Source organism: Nycticebus coucang, chromosome 18, assembly GCF_027406575.1.
Source record: "Nycticebus coucang isolate mNycCou1 chromosome 18, mNycCou1.pri, whole genome shotgun sequence".
Classification (NCBI taxonomy): Eukaryota; Metazoa; Chordata; class Mammalia; order Primates; family Lorisidae; genus Nycticebus; species Nycticebus coucang.
In genome coordinates this window covers 3,901,864-3,916,965 of record NC_069797.1, presented here as the reverse complement: position 1 = coordinate 3,916,965, position 15,102 = coordinate 3,901,864, and the positions used below count along the sequence as shown (strand labels likewise).

The 15,102-nt window shown below is 40.8% G+C and overlaps 1 protein-coding gene across 2 annotated transcripts in view; it reads right to left on the bottom strand.

Moving 5' to 3' along the window:
• The window catches only part of LOC128570682 (rho GTPase-activating protein 15-like), a 152,329-nt gene that overhangs the window by 37,810 nt on the left and 99,417 nt on the right, over window positions 1-15,102 (bottom strand). The gene's annotated exons all lie outside the window — the stretch shown is intronic.

Here is a 15,102-nt window from a genome sequence, read left to right as displayed (position 1 = left end):
GGTAAAGACTGTGGAATCCAGCAGCACCTGTGGCTCAAAGGAGTAGGGCACCGGTCCCGTATACCAGATGTGGTGGGTTTAAACACAGCCCCGGCCACAAACTGCAAAAAAAAAAGAATGTGGACTCCATCCAGACTCCCCACCTTCATAGGCCCAGCTCTCACTCTTACTGAGGCATTCATCTTACTGAAACATGGCACTGTAAAGGCATCTATACTTCAGTGGATTGTTATAAAGATTAAATGACCAGATAGAAAATGCTGGCAACTAAGATGTGCTGTATAAGACTCAGACATGATTATCAGCAGATATGTAAAATAATTAGTCTTTCAGAAACAAGAAGAGGATCACATTCATCAGATTATATAATATTCGTTTCTCAGATTATCTTGTGTTTATGGATTTATTGTATTTTCATTATTTACACACACCAATCGATACGTCATGCATGTAAAAAATTCATTCATCAGAACAAGGATTCATCGTTCCAGGATTGGTCACTTTCCAAACACTGAAGATGAATCTGGAAAGAAGAGAAAGAAGGTATCCACAAATGAATTTGGTATGACTTCCAGCCTGAAGGAGGAGAAATAAGGACGAAGAATTCTACTGCAGTGCAGAAGAGGCAAACCAAAACATGTGCATGCTGATCATCACCTGTGAGGGCTTCTGTTTGTAACCTGCCCAGCATCTACTCCTATCAGCTGGTATTGGAAGCCTTATTTCATCAGGGAACGTCCGCTATGCTCAGTCCCAACGCTTCACAGGGGCTGACCTCAATTAGATTCATCTGGGCTGGTGACTGGACCTGGCTGATCTGAGAATTCAATCCCTCCACAACAGCATCTGGTTCAAGAGCGTACATGTGCCCAAGACAGGGCAAAGTTTCAATTTGGAGACTTCTATGCACATGTTGAAAGTAAAATCCTTCCATTACTTGATGACATTACAACTGTAAGGCTTTAAATATGCAGTGGAGCCATCCCTGGAGGGAAACTGGCCAAAGAGAAGTCAATACAACAGAACATAAATCAAAGAGATTGGGGTGGAGGAGAGAATAGAGATTGGGTTCTTACATGGTTTACCTTGATCTAGCTATGCCTGATTGACCGGTGGACTTTGTTTCCCCTGAGCCACTGAAGTACTTTGTTTTACTTATTCCAAATGGGTTTCTGCTGTTCTAAACTTGAAGAATGCAAATAAATAAAAAATGAAAAAGTTCTAAATCGCAAACTATTTTATTCAGCCTTGATTAACATTACTCAAAAGTGCTTAAAAACAAAACAAAGCAAAACCCCAAACCACAACACCATCCATCAGTATCGTATTTCAACACGACAGTACAAACAAAACCAGTAGAAGAAGCTCTCAAGGGCAAAAGCTTTAACGACTTAAGCAACAAAAATGGAGTATAGAATTATAACTCATAACATAAGCTAAAAATCTTTGAGTCCATAGATATTTACTACATAGATAAATTAATAAGTGGGGGAGAAGAGAGAAATCTTTCATTTTCAATAAATGGTGTAGATATTGTACCCTAATACTCGGGACCACAACGCCCCATTTCATAAGTGTGGGCTTGACATACTGACTTCCTTCCAATGAGCACATGATGGAAGAGGGAACAAAGAATAGCTTGACATTGGAGAAATCACACAAACACTATGGCAGCCAGATGAGCAAGGTCCATGTCAAGAGTCATAGATCATGTTGACAGTATGTATCCTGATACAATGTGATGAAAGTGGCACTTTCTATCTGTGATCTTCCTCCCACAAATGGATACTTAATGATGTTATCAATATTGGTTTGTTAATTAAAACAAATGTACCATAAAAGTTGTTAATGTAAGGATTACATGACATCTGTGCAGGGGGTATTTGAAAACTCTACATTATCTGCTGAACTGCTCTGTAAATATCAAACTGTTCTAAAAGGAAAAGTCTGTTAATACTGTAATTCCATGTACAATACCATCAAAAATACTAAATACGTAGGATGAAGTTTGAAAAAAGTTGTGTAAGACCTGGACACTGATAAGATATTACTTATTAACACTTGCAAAAAGTGAAAAATTTAACGTAATTTTTACAAACAATAAATAGACACACTGAGACAAAAACAAAACCAATGATTTCTGCTTCATTTAGGCAGTTTGCAAGTAAGTCATGTCCAAAGACATCAGAATTGCATTTCAAGCATCCAAATGAAATAGTGGGACGTAGAGAGAATATTGATCTATGTATGGTTAACTTGTGTTCATTCACAGTTCATTGAATAAATTTTTTTTTTTTTTGCAGTTTTTGGCCGGGGCTGGGTTTGAACCCACCACCTTGGGCATATGGGGCCGGTGCCCTACCCCTTTGAGGTACAGGCACCACCCTCTTTTTATTAATTTTAATTAAAATCATAACTATACATTTATGTCATGATTTGATATACAATGTGGAATGCTTAAATTAAACTGATTAAGATCACCATTACCTCATTTACTTGTTTTTTTGTTTGTTTGTTTGTTTGTTTATTTATTTGTTGGGGGGGAGTTAAGACATTTAAAATACACTCTTAGTTAATTTGAAATATACCCTTGCATTGTGCACATTAGGTGAGATCCCACCAAATGCCCTCCCTCCTCTGGCCAATTGCCCTCCCTCCTTCCCCTCCCTTATCCCTCCTCTCTCCTCCCCTTCACTAGACTATATTTGTCTTTTATCACACATATGAGTCTGTAAGTGTTTATACATTGGTTTCATAATAGTACTGAGTACACTGGACACATTTTTTTCCATTCTGGAGATACTTTACTAAGACGAATGTGTTACACTTCCATCCAGGTAAACAAAAAATGTAAACTCTCCATCTTTTTATGGATGAATAGTATTCCATAGTATAAATATACCACAATTTGTTCATCCACATGTGGGTTGATGAGCATTTGGGTTGCTTTCATCACTTGGCAATTAAGAATTGGGCTGGAATAAACATTCTGGTGCAAATATCTTTGTGGTAAAATGATTTCTGTTTCAGGGATCATCAAACTTTTTAAAGAGGGGACCAGTTCACTGTCCCTTTCAACCACAATCTACACTTTAGAGACTATCCACTTACAAATACTAGTCACCACAAGATATCTGCATTTACAAAAACAAAACACATGCCTATATAAAAACAACCACTAGACCAGTGATTGTCAACCTGTTGACCATGGCACACAGGTGTGCCGTGAGAGGATCTGGATCTTAGGTGTGCCATGATAGTTTTTAAATTTCATTATTTTCAAAAGAAGTTCAAAGCACAATTTTTTTTTACTCTTTTTTTGATCAACATAATTTACGTGTGCCACAAAAGTTTAAATATAGATTCATGTGCACCACGAGATAAAGAAGGTTGAAAAACACTGCTCTAAACAAATATCCACTTCTGCCCTCACAGAACTGATTCCAGAGCCCACTATTCACACTGCCCCCTTTTCATCAAGAAATGTTTAAGACAGTCAATGACTGGGATTCGTGGACCACAACAGAGAGAAAAGGACAGCAAACTCCAGTTAGAACAATACATCCCTCTATCTTCTTAATTAACTGAGACTGTAACAATGACTCAAAAGATAGACATTCTACCCTTCCATCAAGATAAAAATGTATAAAGTTATTTAATTCACCTAATAATAAATATATCAAATTTTATTTAACACTTGAGGTCCCTACACTATTACACATCTTGCACCTTTCATAAACCATATACAAAAACGTACAACACTCACCAGACACACCTAATAAATATACTCAAAAACTACATCTCCCCAACACCTGCCATAGTCATAGACACCCCTTCATTTCTACCAAATATGTCTTCTTAACCATTTTATAATGCCTGTTATGACTATTAGTCTTAATATTCAGATTAGCCACTTGGCCTGTACAAAAGACTCAAATACTACTTCTCAAGCTAGAAACACTATTAACACAAAATGAAGACCAGTTTAAAAAACTTAAAAGATCAAAGTACACTAAACAACACCTTACTAAGTTATAACCATAAATGACAAAATTTCAAAGATACATATTATTTTCTCTAATGATGCCCAGTCAATTAAAAAATACAAACTATTAATAATATAATCCAAAACATCACTCAAAAGAAAAAATTCTTTAACACTAAAATACAAACACGATGGTCCTAACACAATAACCACGTTGGGAAGGGGGCTCCTCCTGTTACTCTATTACTAGAGTAACAGGAGGGGGCTCCTCCTATTACTATCTATATTACTATATACAAAACATGCCTGCCCTCCTGTCTCTTTGCTCATTGTATTAATTTCCAACTAAAATACCTTATGATCAAAAAATTAATACTTGAAATCATAGCCATTGTTCCCATGTCAAAAAATCCCCAAAATCCATACATACAAACCCAGAAACAAAACTAAAAAGTGATAATGGATGCGATTATCCTAAACAACCACTACCTACTAGACACTACTAGACAAGCCCTGATGAAATCAGATAAGCCTACATGCCATTATCTAAAAATGATGTGTTCACTTCCAAACTCTACTATCATAGAGTTGGTAGACCCCATAATACCAAAGACAAAGGACACTCTATACATGCAATAAAATATTAACTATAAATTTAGTCTAAATAAAAATACTTTAAAAATATAACCACTTTAAAAACACAACAAAAACATTTTTTTTCCATTTTTTTCTTTTCTTTTTCTTTTTCTTTCTTTTTTTTTTTTTTTTTTGGCCAAGGCCCGGTTTGAACCCACCACCTCTGGTATATGGGGCCGGTACCCTGCTCCTTTGAGCCACAGGCACCACCCAAAACAACAAAAACAATTTTTTTAGCCTTAGAATCTATAGACAAAGAGATCTACTTAATATATACTATGCTAGTTAATAACATTACTTCTACTTTTACTATATATAAAAAAAAGTAACTTCCAAACACCCTCCCCAGAAGAACAGCTCTTTAAAAAGACATCCTTGCTGTTTGAAATTACTGACTTTTCTATAAATAAAAATAAAATATTTTATCTCTTATCCACTCTTCCATTATTTAATTTAAATGACAGACTCATTAGTCCAACAACAGCCACACTCACACACAGGAGCAAATGACAAAGCAACAGTTGTAAAGCAAGTGGCACTGACAAGCCTGAGAAGCAGGTGTACACAGACTGCTGGGACTTGCACCTCCCTGAGCAGCCGCAGGTGATGAAGCCAAGTGAGCCCCAGGATTGAACTGTCAGATAGGAACTGGATATTTCCCGATTTGGGAGTCAACGGCCACCACCTAGGACAATGTCTCTGCTTTGGGTCCAACACCTGATAGTACTTTATGCAGTGGCAAATCTGACATAGCAAATGAAAGGCAGGATAAAGAACACGTTGTGCTGCTATTTTGAGTTCCTTCCCTATAAGTATAAAATAATTGGAAGTAAAAGACTTTTTTTTGAGACAGAGTCTTATTTTGTGACCCTGGGTAGAGTGCTCTGGTGTCATGGCTCACAGCAATCTCAAACTCGGGCTCAAGCGATCCTCCTGCCATAGACTCCACCCCAGTAGCTGGGACTACCAGCATCTGTCACCAGCACCAGTAAGTAACAACTTTTACAAACAATCTTGTCAACACCCTGTCAGTAAAGCAGAGATGACATCAAACTTGGTTGCAAAGGCCAAGCCCGACCCAAATCCAGGTCACCACAGCTGGGAACCGACAGTCTGATGTCACTTCAGTGTGGAAAAGCCACTAAGTGGATGTCACACCAGCGGCCACTGCAACCCATGTGTGGAGGACCTCAGTGTGGTGGACAGAGTGGTCTCCGTTTCCATTTTCCATACGGACACCCCCTCCTGGATCTCTAACCCTAACCCTCACCCTACGCCCCTAAACTTTATCTTGCAGGCCTCTCTGACCATAATTACCACCCAAACAGGACCCTAACTTTAGCCACACCTAGGGACCCAAACCCTCTATCCCACAGGTTCATCTGAACCAAATTATCATCCAAAACGGAGCCCTGACCTGAGGGGCCTGAACTCTCTTCATGCCGCAGGCCCCCCAGACATCAACCATGAGCCAAAGTCAGGAACGAACCCAGCCCTCACTCCAGGGGACAGAACGCTCTTCATCCTGCAGCCACCATCCCCATCACCCATCACGCCAAGCCGAGCCCGAGCCAGCGCGAACCCCAATGGCCTCTGCGCCCGGTGTGTGAGGACCTCGGACACAGCGCACTCTCCATTTTCAACACAGAACCTCCCCCTCCCGGTTCTCTGAACACCAGCTGCCCCTGGGCAGGCAGGGCTGGGACAGGAAGGTCACACTCACGGTTGGAATCGCAGAACCCCGGTGTCCTGAGGGCGTCGCGCTGAAGTGGTCACCCGGCCTGGTCCCCTCGCAAAGGGCGGCGCTGAGGAGCTGTGCGTTCTATCACAGCCACAACGCCCAGGAGCAGTCGCCGGCCACAGTCGCCGTAAACTCGCTCCTGTAATTATTATGTCAAGAAATGGACTACACGAGATGAGATGGCATGTAGCGAAGATCTTTATTTAGGGGTTTGATTTTATACCTTTATAGTCTTGTACACACTTGATCTATTATCTATTAGTTTCACCATTACCTCAATTTACCTATCTGAAATCAACTAAAAGGGAAATATCCTGTTACCACATCAACACAATCACTTTTGTAGTAAACATCTTCTTCTAGACACTGACTAACCTCTGGGCAGGTGTGTAAACAAAATCATAAAGAAGAAAGTAGCCACAGGGGAACAGAGTTAATAGAAGAATATCTTCAAGCATTCACTCAGTTTACTCAGTATGAAGTAACGACTGTGTCTTTCCCTCAGGGCAGAGCACCTATAGACCTCTGACAATATGTTGTTAACATATGTCAACCGTCTGGCCCGTATCTCTGAGGAAGGGTGGCATGCTTTTTGATCTCAGGCTTCACGGTGTGTACAGCTTCAGAGAAATGGCTTATGGAATTTATAACTCCAGGGAAGCCAATTCTGCATGTATCCCAGGGGGGCCCAGGTCCCTTAAGCCTCTGGAAGAAAAGCAAGTCATTTTAAACTCACACTGAGTTCATTTTGTGTGCTTGATGTAGGATATGTTTATTTCTAAATATTATCCTAGAGTCCCAGCCCTTAGGTAAGCTGGGGCCTTGGTGTTAGCATCACAGCAAGTATGGCGGTATCAGCCATCTAGCTAAGTCTTGTTTGGTGAGCCTAATCCCAATCTTTGCATCTGGCTGACAATGAAAGGTGGCCAAACTCTCTTCCTTTGGTAATGAGAGGATCGCTTGAGGCCACGAGTTTGAGGTTGCAGTGAGCTATGAGGATGCTATAGCACTGTAGCCTGGAGAACAGAGTGAGGCCTTGTCCAGAAAGCAAAAAGAAAAGAAAAGAAAGAGAACGAGAACACAAGTCAATGATGGGTTCAGTGAGGGTGATGTGACTCAAGAGAGTTCACGTTACTAATGTATACGTCACTGGGGTTTGAACTCTGAGTCTCATAAAGCTAGCATATCCCCCCTATACACCATACTTTTCCACCTCTGAAATTATAAATCTCACATCTCAAGAGAGCAGCTGAGACCCTGCTGGGAAAGACAGAGAATAGAGTCAACTGTGGTGTGGCAGGTCACCAAGTCTCCTCTCTGTAGACAGTCTATGGGCATATGGAGCCATTAAACACTGCTTACGAGGAAAATAACATGTCAAGGGAAATGAAACCGCTCTTCCTCTTGCAGTACTTTCTGGTCAGATGCTTATTCACAGATTGAGATCTATCATTCAATGTCAACATTATCCATGAGTTACTCCTTGCAACTTTCCAAACTTTCTAGGACATATCATATTTATGATGATGATGGTGGCAATGATGGCTTAGATGAAGACACTTCCCCTGGGGTGGGCAATGGATGCTGGTCTATACGGTGGAAACTTAAGATCAGCTTTTGTGAGGCCCACTATATTCACACAAGAAGGGACATGTACTAATACTGAAATATGCAATTTTAATCTTGGAAAACAATGCATGGTGCTCATCATCTTAGATACAGTCAGCAGAAAACCTTCACAGATAAACAAACTATGTGAGATCTTCCGCAGAGATCAACTATTTTGGGGACAGGGGGAGATGATAAATAGTGAGGGTTGAAGATCAGTTAAATGATTTAAAACAAAACAAAAACTCCTGGTACCTCAATACAAGCATTTCTTTAAAGGGTTATATGCCCTTTAGGTGGAAAGTCAAAGCAGCTTTAAAAAATAATACTGTGAGGCCTGGTTATGATCATAGCAGTAAGTGCTATCCCATCACAGGTATAAAATATATTAACTCTGGCTTATGCCAGTACAGAGATAACCATGAGCACCACCACCATCGCGTCCAAAAATGTGAATGAAAAAGACAAAATGTAAAAGAAAAAGCTCTTGGACTGATGGATGTGACAATAAGTGACTTGTCAATGCAAAACAACCCCAAAACTCTGTAAAATAGTTTAGAGAGGTTGGTTCTGAGTCCCGCAAGTGGTCCCGCCACAGTTGGGTTACAGCTCAGCTTCACACATTTTAGGGAGACGAGAATGACATATAAAATCATCAGTCCATAGGTGGAAAGTGTACATGAGTTTGGCCTGGAAAGGCAGGACCTTTTTAAGCGAAGGGAGAGTGTTGACAGGTTATAGCTGGCTTTAAAGCTGCTTTGATTCTGGGTAAGGGAATAACATCATAGTTCACTGCAACCTCAGACTTGGGCTGTGGGCATCCAGCTGTCTCAGCCTCTGGAAGCCGTTGGGATTACAGGCACCTGGCACAATGCCCAGCTATTTTTAGAGACAGTGGTCTTGCTCTTGGTCAGGCTGGTCTCCAACTTGTGAGCTCAGGACAATCCACCCACCTTGGCCTCCCAGAGTGCTAGGACCACAGGTGTGAACTACTGCACACCTACTTGTGGGATTTGTTTTTTTATCCTCCTAGATATTCTCACAGGCTTAGATAAGACAAAAACACACAAGTTAGCTAACCAACAAACAAAATGAGCCCATAGGCTGCCCCTAAAACTTAGATTTTGTGTTTCCTTGCCTCTTCATAACTGAGCAACATACAAAATTAAAGAATGGGCACACACTTTCAAAAGGTTTGTATGCAGCCCCTTTTATTTATCAACCAGACAAGAGCTTTGCTATTTGTGCCCTGAAGCTGGTATTCCCATTAACCTTGTGGCCAAAGTGCTTGCCTGTCAGTCGTTAGGGTAAAGTCAGTAAGTATACCACCTATACAGAGATGCTTACATTCCAAGTAGCATTCTACTTAAACACTGGGAACAACAAGTTCAAGAATTAAATAGATCTACATTTCTGACCCCAAAAAGCATTTACTCCCATGGTGTGACTGATGAAAAGTCCATACTGGCACTTTGGGAAACCCTGGTGAGAGCTGAAGCCAGAAAAGTGTGGCCTGCAAGATGGAGTCTGAGAAGCTAAGCCGAAGCACAACAGCTGACCTAGTCTTCCTGGCTTTCCTCCTGCCCCTGCCTTGGGAAACTCTAGTTAAGCTTTCACCAGCCCTAGGCAACTTCATGAAGGGAACCCCCTGACCTTTTGCCCCTATGGAGGGACTGCATTCACTGGTCAATAACACTCATGAACACTGAAAAAGTGTTTCCCTCTACAAAGTCCTGGATAAATGCTATCCTTAGGACCTTATACTTCTAGACAAAGGACCCATGTGAAGACTCCCCATTTGGGTCTTTCCCTCTGCCAGAAGATGTGTCCAAAATCTCTGGTGGTCTTTTACCCTTTTCTGTCTAGTAAAATCCTATTTAACCACTGATCTGTTGTCTGCAGGTTCATTCTTTGAACCCCTGAGACCAAGGACCTACTGAAGAAAGAAATTCTGGTAACGCTAGGATTACAGATGTGAGTCAAGGTGCCTAGCTTCTTACGGGCATTTTTAAACACAGTTAAGACCTTATTTTTCCCAGTATCATTTTTTCTGGATTTGAATTAAGATGCTAATATATATATATATATATATATATATATATATATATATATATATATATATATATATATATATATATATATATATATATATATATTTTTTTTTTTTTTTGAGACAGAGTGTTACTTTGTGGCCCTCCGTTAAGTGCTGTAGCATCACAGCTCATAGCAACCTCAAACTCTTGGGCTCAAGTGACTGTCTTGCCTCAGTCTCCCAAGTAGCTGGGATTACAGTTGCCTACTGCAATGTCCAACTATTTTTATAGGCAGGGTCTCGCTCTGGCTCAGGCTGGTCCGTAACCTATGAGCTCAGGCAATCCAACCCCCTTGGCCACCAGAGTGCGAGGCTTATAGGGGTGAGCTACCATGCCCAGCTAAGATGCTAATCTTAATGTTTCTGTCAAAGGCTCCTTAAAAAATCTTGGCTTTGGCCATAGCTCGTTATCCACATTCCAGGCCATTTAATCCCACAGGTAAGAATTGGAGTGAGGTATCTTTTTACTTACTCCTATGTACATATATCTAAATGGGAACCTTTTAGGTTTAGGACATCTCAGAGTCAATAGTGGAAAAGATACACAGGAACTGGTGATGATATTGGATGAGGAAGCAGATAGTGTATGGAACAACTTTCCCTAGGGCTCCACTTAAACCAGGGTATGTTGAAACATTAACACAACTTTTCTGACAAGCAACTATCTATCCGTCCATTTTCATTCCATACTCTGTCATCAATAAACTGAATGAAAGGCAATGTTCTGACACCTGGAATGGTCTATGTTAGGCTATGACACATTAGGAAGGAATGATGTCCCCTAACAAGCCAATACATTGATCTGAAATTACAAATTAGTTATATAATAAAGTGAACTATTAAAACATTTTTGAAAAACTAGATACCTCTCAGTGGATCTATTCTCAGATTAGGAATATCTTAGAAACACCATATCTGACAAAGGATTGTCATCTAGAATACATACAGAACTTGTTACAACTCAGCAGCAATTAATCCAATTAAAAGATAGACAAGGCAGTGTCCCTAGTTCAGTGGGCAGGGTGCTGGCTACATACACCGAGGCTGGCAACCCAGCCAAGGCCGGTTAAAACAACAATGACAAATGCAACAATGTAAAAGATAGCCCAGCATTTGTGGTGGGCGACCGTAGTCACAGCTCCTTGGGAGGCTGAGGCAAGAGAATTGCTTGAGCCCAAGAGTTTGAGGTCATTGTGAGCTGTGACACCACAGCACTCTACCAAGGGCAACATAGTAAGGTCCTGTCTCAAAAAAAAAGAAAAGAAAAGAAAGAAAGAAAACATAGGCAAAATATTTGAAGAGAAATTTCTCAAAAGATGGATAGATGGCCAACAACCCACGAAAAAATTTTGCTCAATATCATTAGTCAAAGAAATCCTCATTTAACCCACAATGAGAAACTACATATGTCTCCATCAAAAAGGCTAAAATCATGTTGACAGAAAATAATAAATGATAGCAACTAAAACTCTTATACATTGTTGGTGGAATGCAGTCTGATAATTTCTTATAAAACTAAATGTTTAACTACCCTATGACCCAATAATTCCATGTCTATATACTGACCCCAAGTAAATTAAAACATATGTTGACAAAGGACTTATGTAGTTCTTTTCATAATAGCATCTTATTCATAATAGCCCCACACCTGAAACAGCCCATGCAGCCAGTAACAGGAAAAAGGATAAGCACACTGTGGCACATTCATACAAGGAAATACCACTCTGTGGCATAAAGATGCCATAGACATATGCAGCAACACAGACGAATCTCAAAAGCAGTGTCTAACAAAAAAGCCAGAGACAAAAGACAACACACTTCATGATTCCATTTATATAAATTCAAAAGTAGGTAAAAGCAGGCCAGGCATGGTGGTTCATGCCTGTAATCTGAGCACTGAGGAGGTCAAGTTGGGTGGATTGTCCGACCTCAGTGGTTCGAGACCAGCCTGAGCCAGAGAGAGACCCCTGTCTCTAATAATAGGCAGGCGTTGTAGCGAGTGCTTGTCGTCCTAGCTACTCAGAAGGCCGAGGCAAGAGAATTGCTTAAGCCCAGGAGTTTTAGGTTGCTACAAGCTGTGATGCCATGGCGCTCTACCAAGGGGGAAAAAGTGAGACTCTGTCTCAAAAAGAGGAAACAAACAACAACAACAAAATAGGTAAAAACTAATATATGGTGAGGAAAAAGTTTAAAGAGTGATTTACCTCTATGGGTTTGGGGATGGGGACCAACTGGGCAGGGGCATCCTGAGGTGATGGTAGGAGTCTACAATAGTGTAAGTCAATTCAAAATCCAGTAAATATATACTATATAAATTTCATAACAAAAAAATTAGACAAGTTTGAACTTAAGCTAATTTTCTCTGTAGCACATTAAAAAAAAAGTCAAGAGAGAATGGAAAAAATGTTCAAATGATAGAATATGGAGGTGAGTATTCAGCTCTTAAAGTCTTTCAACCTTGCTGTTCCATCTGGAAATTTTTGTAATAAAATATCAGGAGGACAGACAAATGAACTGGGGTCAGCATCACAAGAGAACACACAGACACAACAGCTCCAGGCAGTGGATGCCCCAGGTTGTGGCAGGGGGAACAACCTACCTTATCTTTATAAGTATCAGGCAACCACGGCTGTCTCTGTGTCTTCAGGAAGGTTAATATAAAATCCTGGACAGGGAGACAGATGTCTGATGTCTCCCTGTCCATAGCCAGAAGACTAGTGTTTCCCAATGGACTAGTGAAACTTGGTTCCCTTTTTGCTCTGCCAGGAATACTAAATTTATCATCACCTAAGGGAGCTTGAAGATTACCTGTCCCAATAAAAAGATATATAGGAAGTCAGGAATACAAGGCAATTCTGGTTTGCTGAAGGAAAAAAGATTCTACTCCTTTTTTATTTATGTAAAGTTGCTTACAAATGGTTTCTTACAAAGAATTGCAAAAATATTCCAAGAACTGCAAACAAATTAAACCCTTGGGAACTGAATTTTATTCCCAGTCTAATAAACCAAATAATCTTGAAGACTTAGCTAGATGGCTGATACCACCACAACATGGCCCCAACTTCCCTAAGGGCGTGGAGCAACCCAGTGTGGCAGCAGTGTCTGGTGGCATCTCATCCACGGTGATTTCAAAGTACCAGGCATCTTTCTGTAAACCCATGGTGACAGGCCTTCACCATAGATTACCCCTTCTCTCCAACCACAGTCAGGCCATCATCAGAGATCTTTAAGGAGCTGAAGTGACGGAGATTAAAACAGGCCTGCAATTATTGAGATTAGTGGAGACAACTGTCACAAAAACATGGGGCCTCATACTTCAGTAAGACAAAACAAAAAAATACTGAGCTCGAAGTCCTAGCTAATCCACTTGCCTCAGGAAGTTGAGATAGGAGATTGAGCACTCCAGCCTGGGTGACAGAAACTCTGTCTCTGAAATAAATAAACAACAACAAATATTGACATATCAGTTCAGGAGTTGAAAAATTTCAACACAAGTTGGGTGCCCATAGCTCAGTGCTTAGGGAGCCAGCCACATGCTCCAGGGCTGGTGGGTTTGAACCCGGCCTGGGCCTGCTAAACAACAATAAAAAAAAAAAATAGCCAGGTATTGTGATGGGCAGCCAAAGTGGGTAGATTGCTTGAGATCACAAGTTTGAAACTAGCTTGAGCAAAAGTAAGACCCCCCAACTCTGCTAAAAACAGAAAACTTGAAAGAAGAGTATTGCTTGAACCCAAGAGTTGGAGGTTGCTGTGAGCTATTATGCTACAGCATTCTACAATGGGCGACAGCTTGAGGCAGACTCAAAACAAAATGCTGAAAGACAATATGCAACTCCCTGGTTTAGTTTGTGAAAACTATAAACATTTACAATTAGCTATATCTCATACTCAAAGATTTAATACTGGCCAGGCACAGTGGCTCATGTTTATAATTGCAGCACTTTGGAAGGCTGAAGAGGGAGTATCTCTTAATCCCTGGAGTTTGAGATCAGCCTGAGCAACATAGCAGAACCCAGACTTAAAAAAATAAAATAAAATAATTAGACAGGCATGTAGTTCCAACTACTTGAGAGGCTGAGGCATGTGGATTGCTTGAGCTCAGGAGTTTGAGGTTGCAGCGAGCTATGAGGATGCCACTGCACTCAAGCCCAGGCAAGAGAGAGACCATCTTCCATTGCCATGAAAAAGGATAAAAAGATTTAATATTAAATTGTCCTCATTTTTTAAAAATTGAGACAGAGTCTCACTTTGTCACTCTTGGTAGAGTGTCCTGGCATCATAGTTCAAAGCAATCTCAAACTCAAGCGATGAACTTGCCTCATCCTCCCTAGTAACTGGGACTACAGGCACCTGCCTTAACACCTAGTTATTTTTTTGTTTGTTTATTTGTTTGTTTGTTTTGTTTAGCAGGCATGGGCAGTGTTCAAACTTACCAGCCCCAGAGTATGTGGGCAGTGCCCTAAACACTGAGGTATGGACGCCCAGCCTGTCCTCTTTTTCTTTCTCTCTCTCTCTCTCGCTCGCTTTTTTTTTTTGAAAGAGTGTCACTATGTCGCCCTCAAAGTATAAAAGAAACTTTTTTTTTTTTTGAGACAGCCTTTCACTTTGTTCCCCTCGATAGAGTGCCATGGTGTCATAGTTCGCATCAACTTTAACCTGTTGGGCTCAAGCAATTATCTTGCCTCAGTCTCCCCAGTAGGTGGGACTACAGGTGCCCACCACAACGCCTGACTATTTTTCCAGACGAGGTCTCACTCTGGCTCAGGCTGGTCTCGAACCTGGGAGCTCAGGCAATCCACTTGCCTCAGCCTCTCAAGTAGTAGGATTACAGGCATGAAAAGATAAGGCACTTCTGACCAACTTTGCAGCAGACCATACAGTATTGTGAAGTGAGAGCTAAGCCTGGAACAATCAGTAAGCATGAGAAACACCCACGACCTCGGTGATTACTCTCCTTAACGCAAGAGCAAGAGAGCCTGAGAGACACACACCGTACTAGTGGTACAAGCAGTGTCCACACCTGTGGTTCTACAGAGCCAC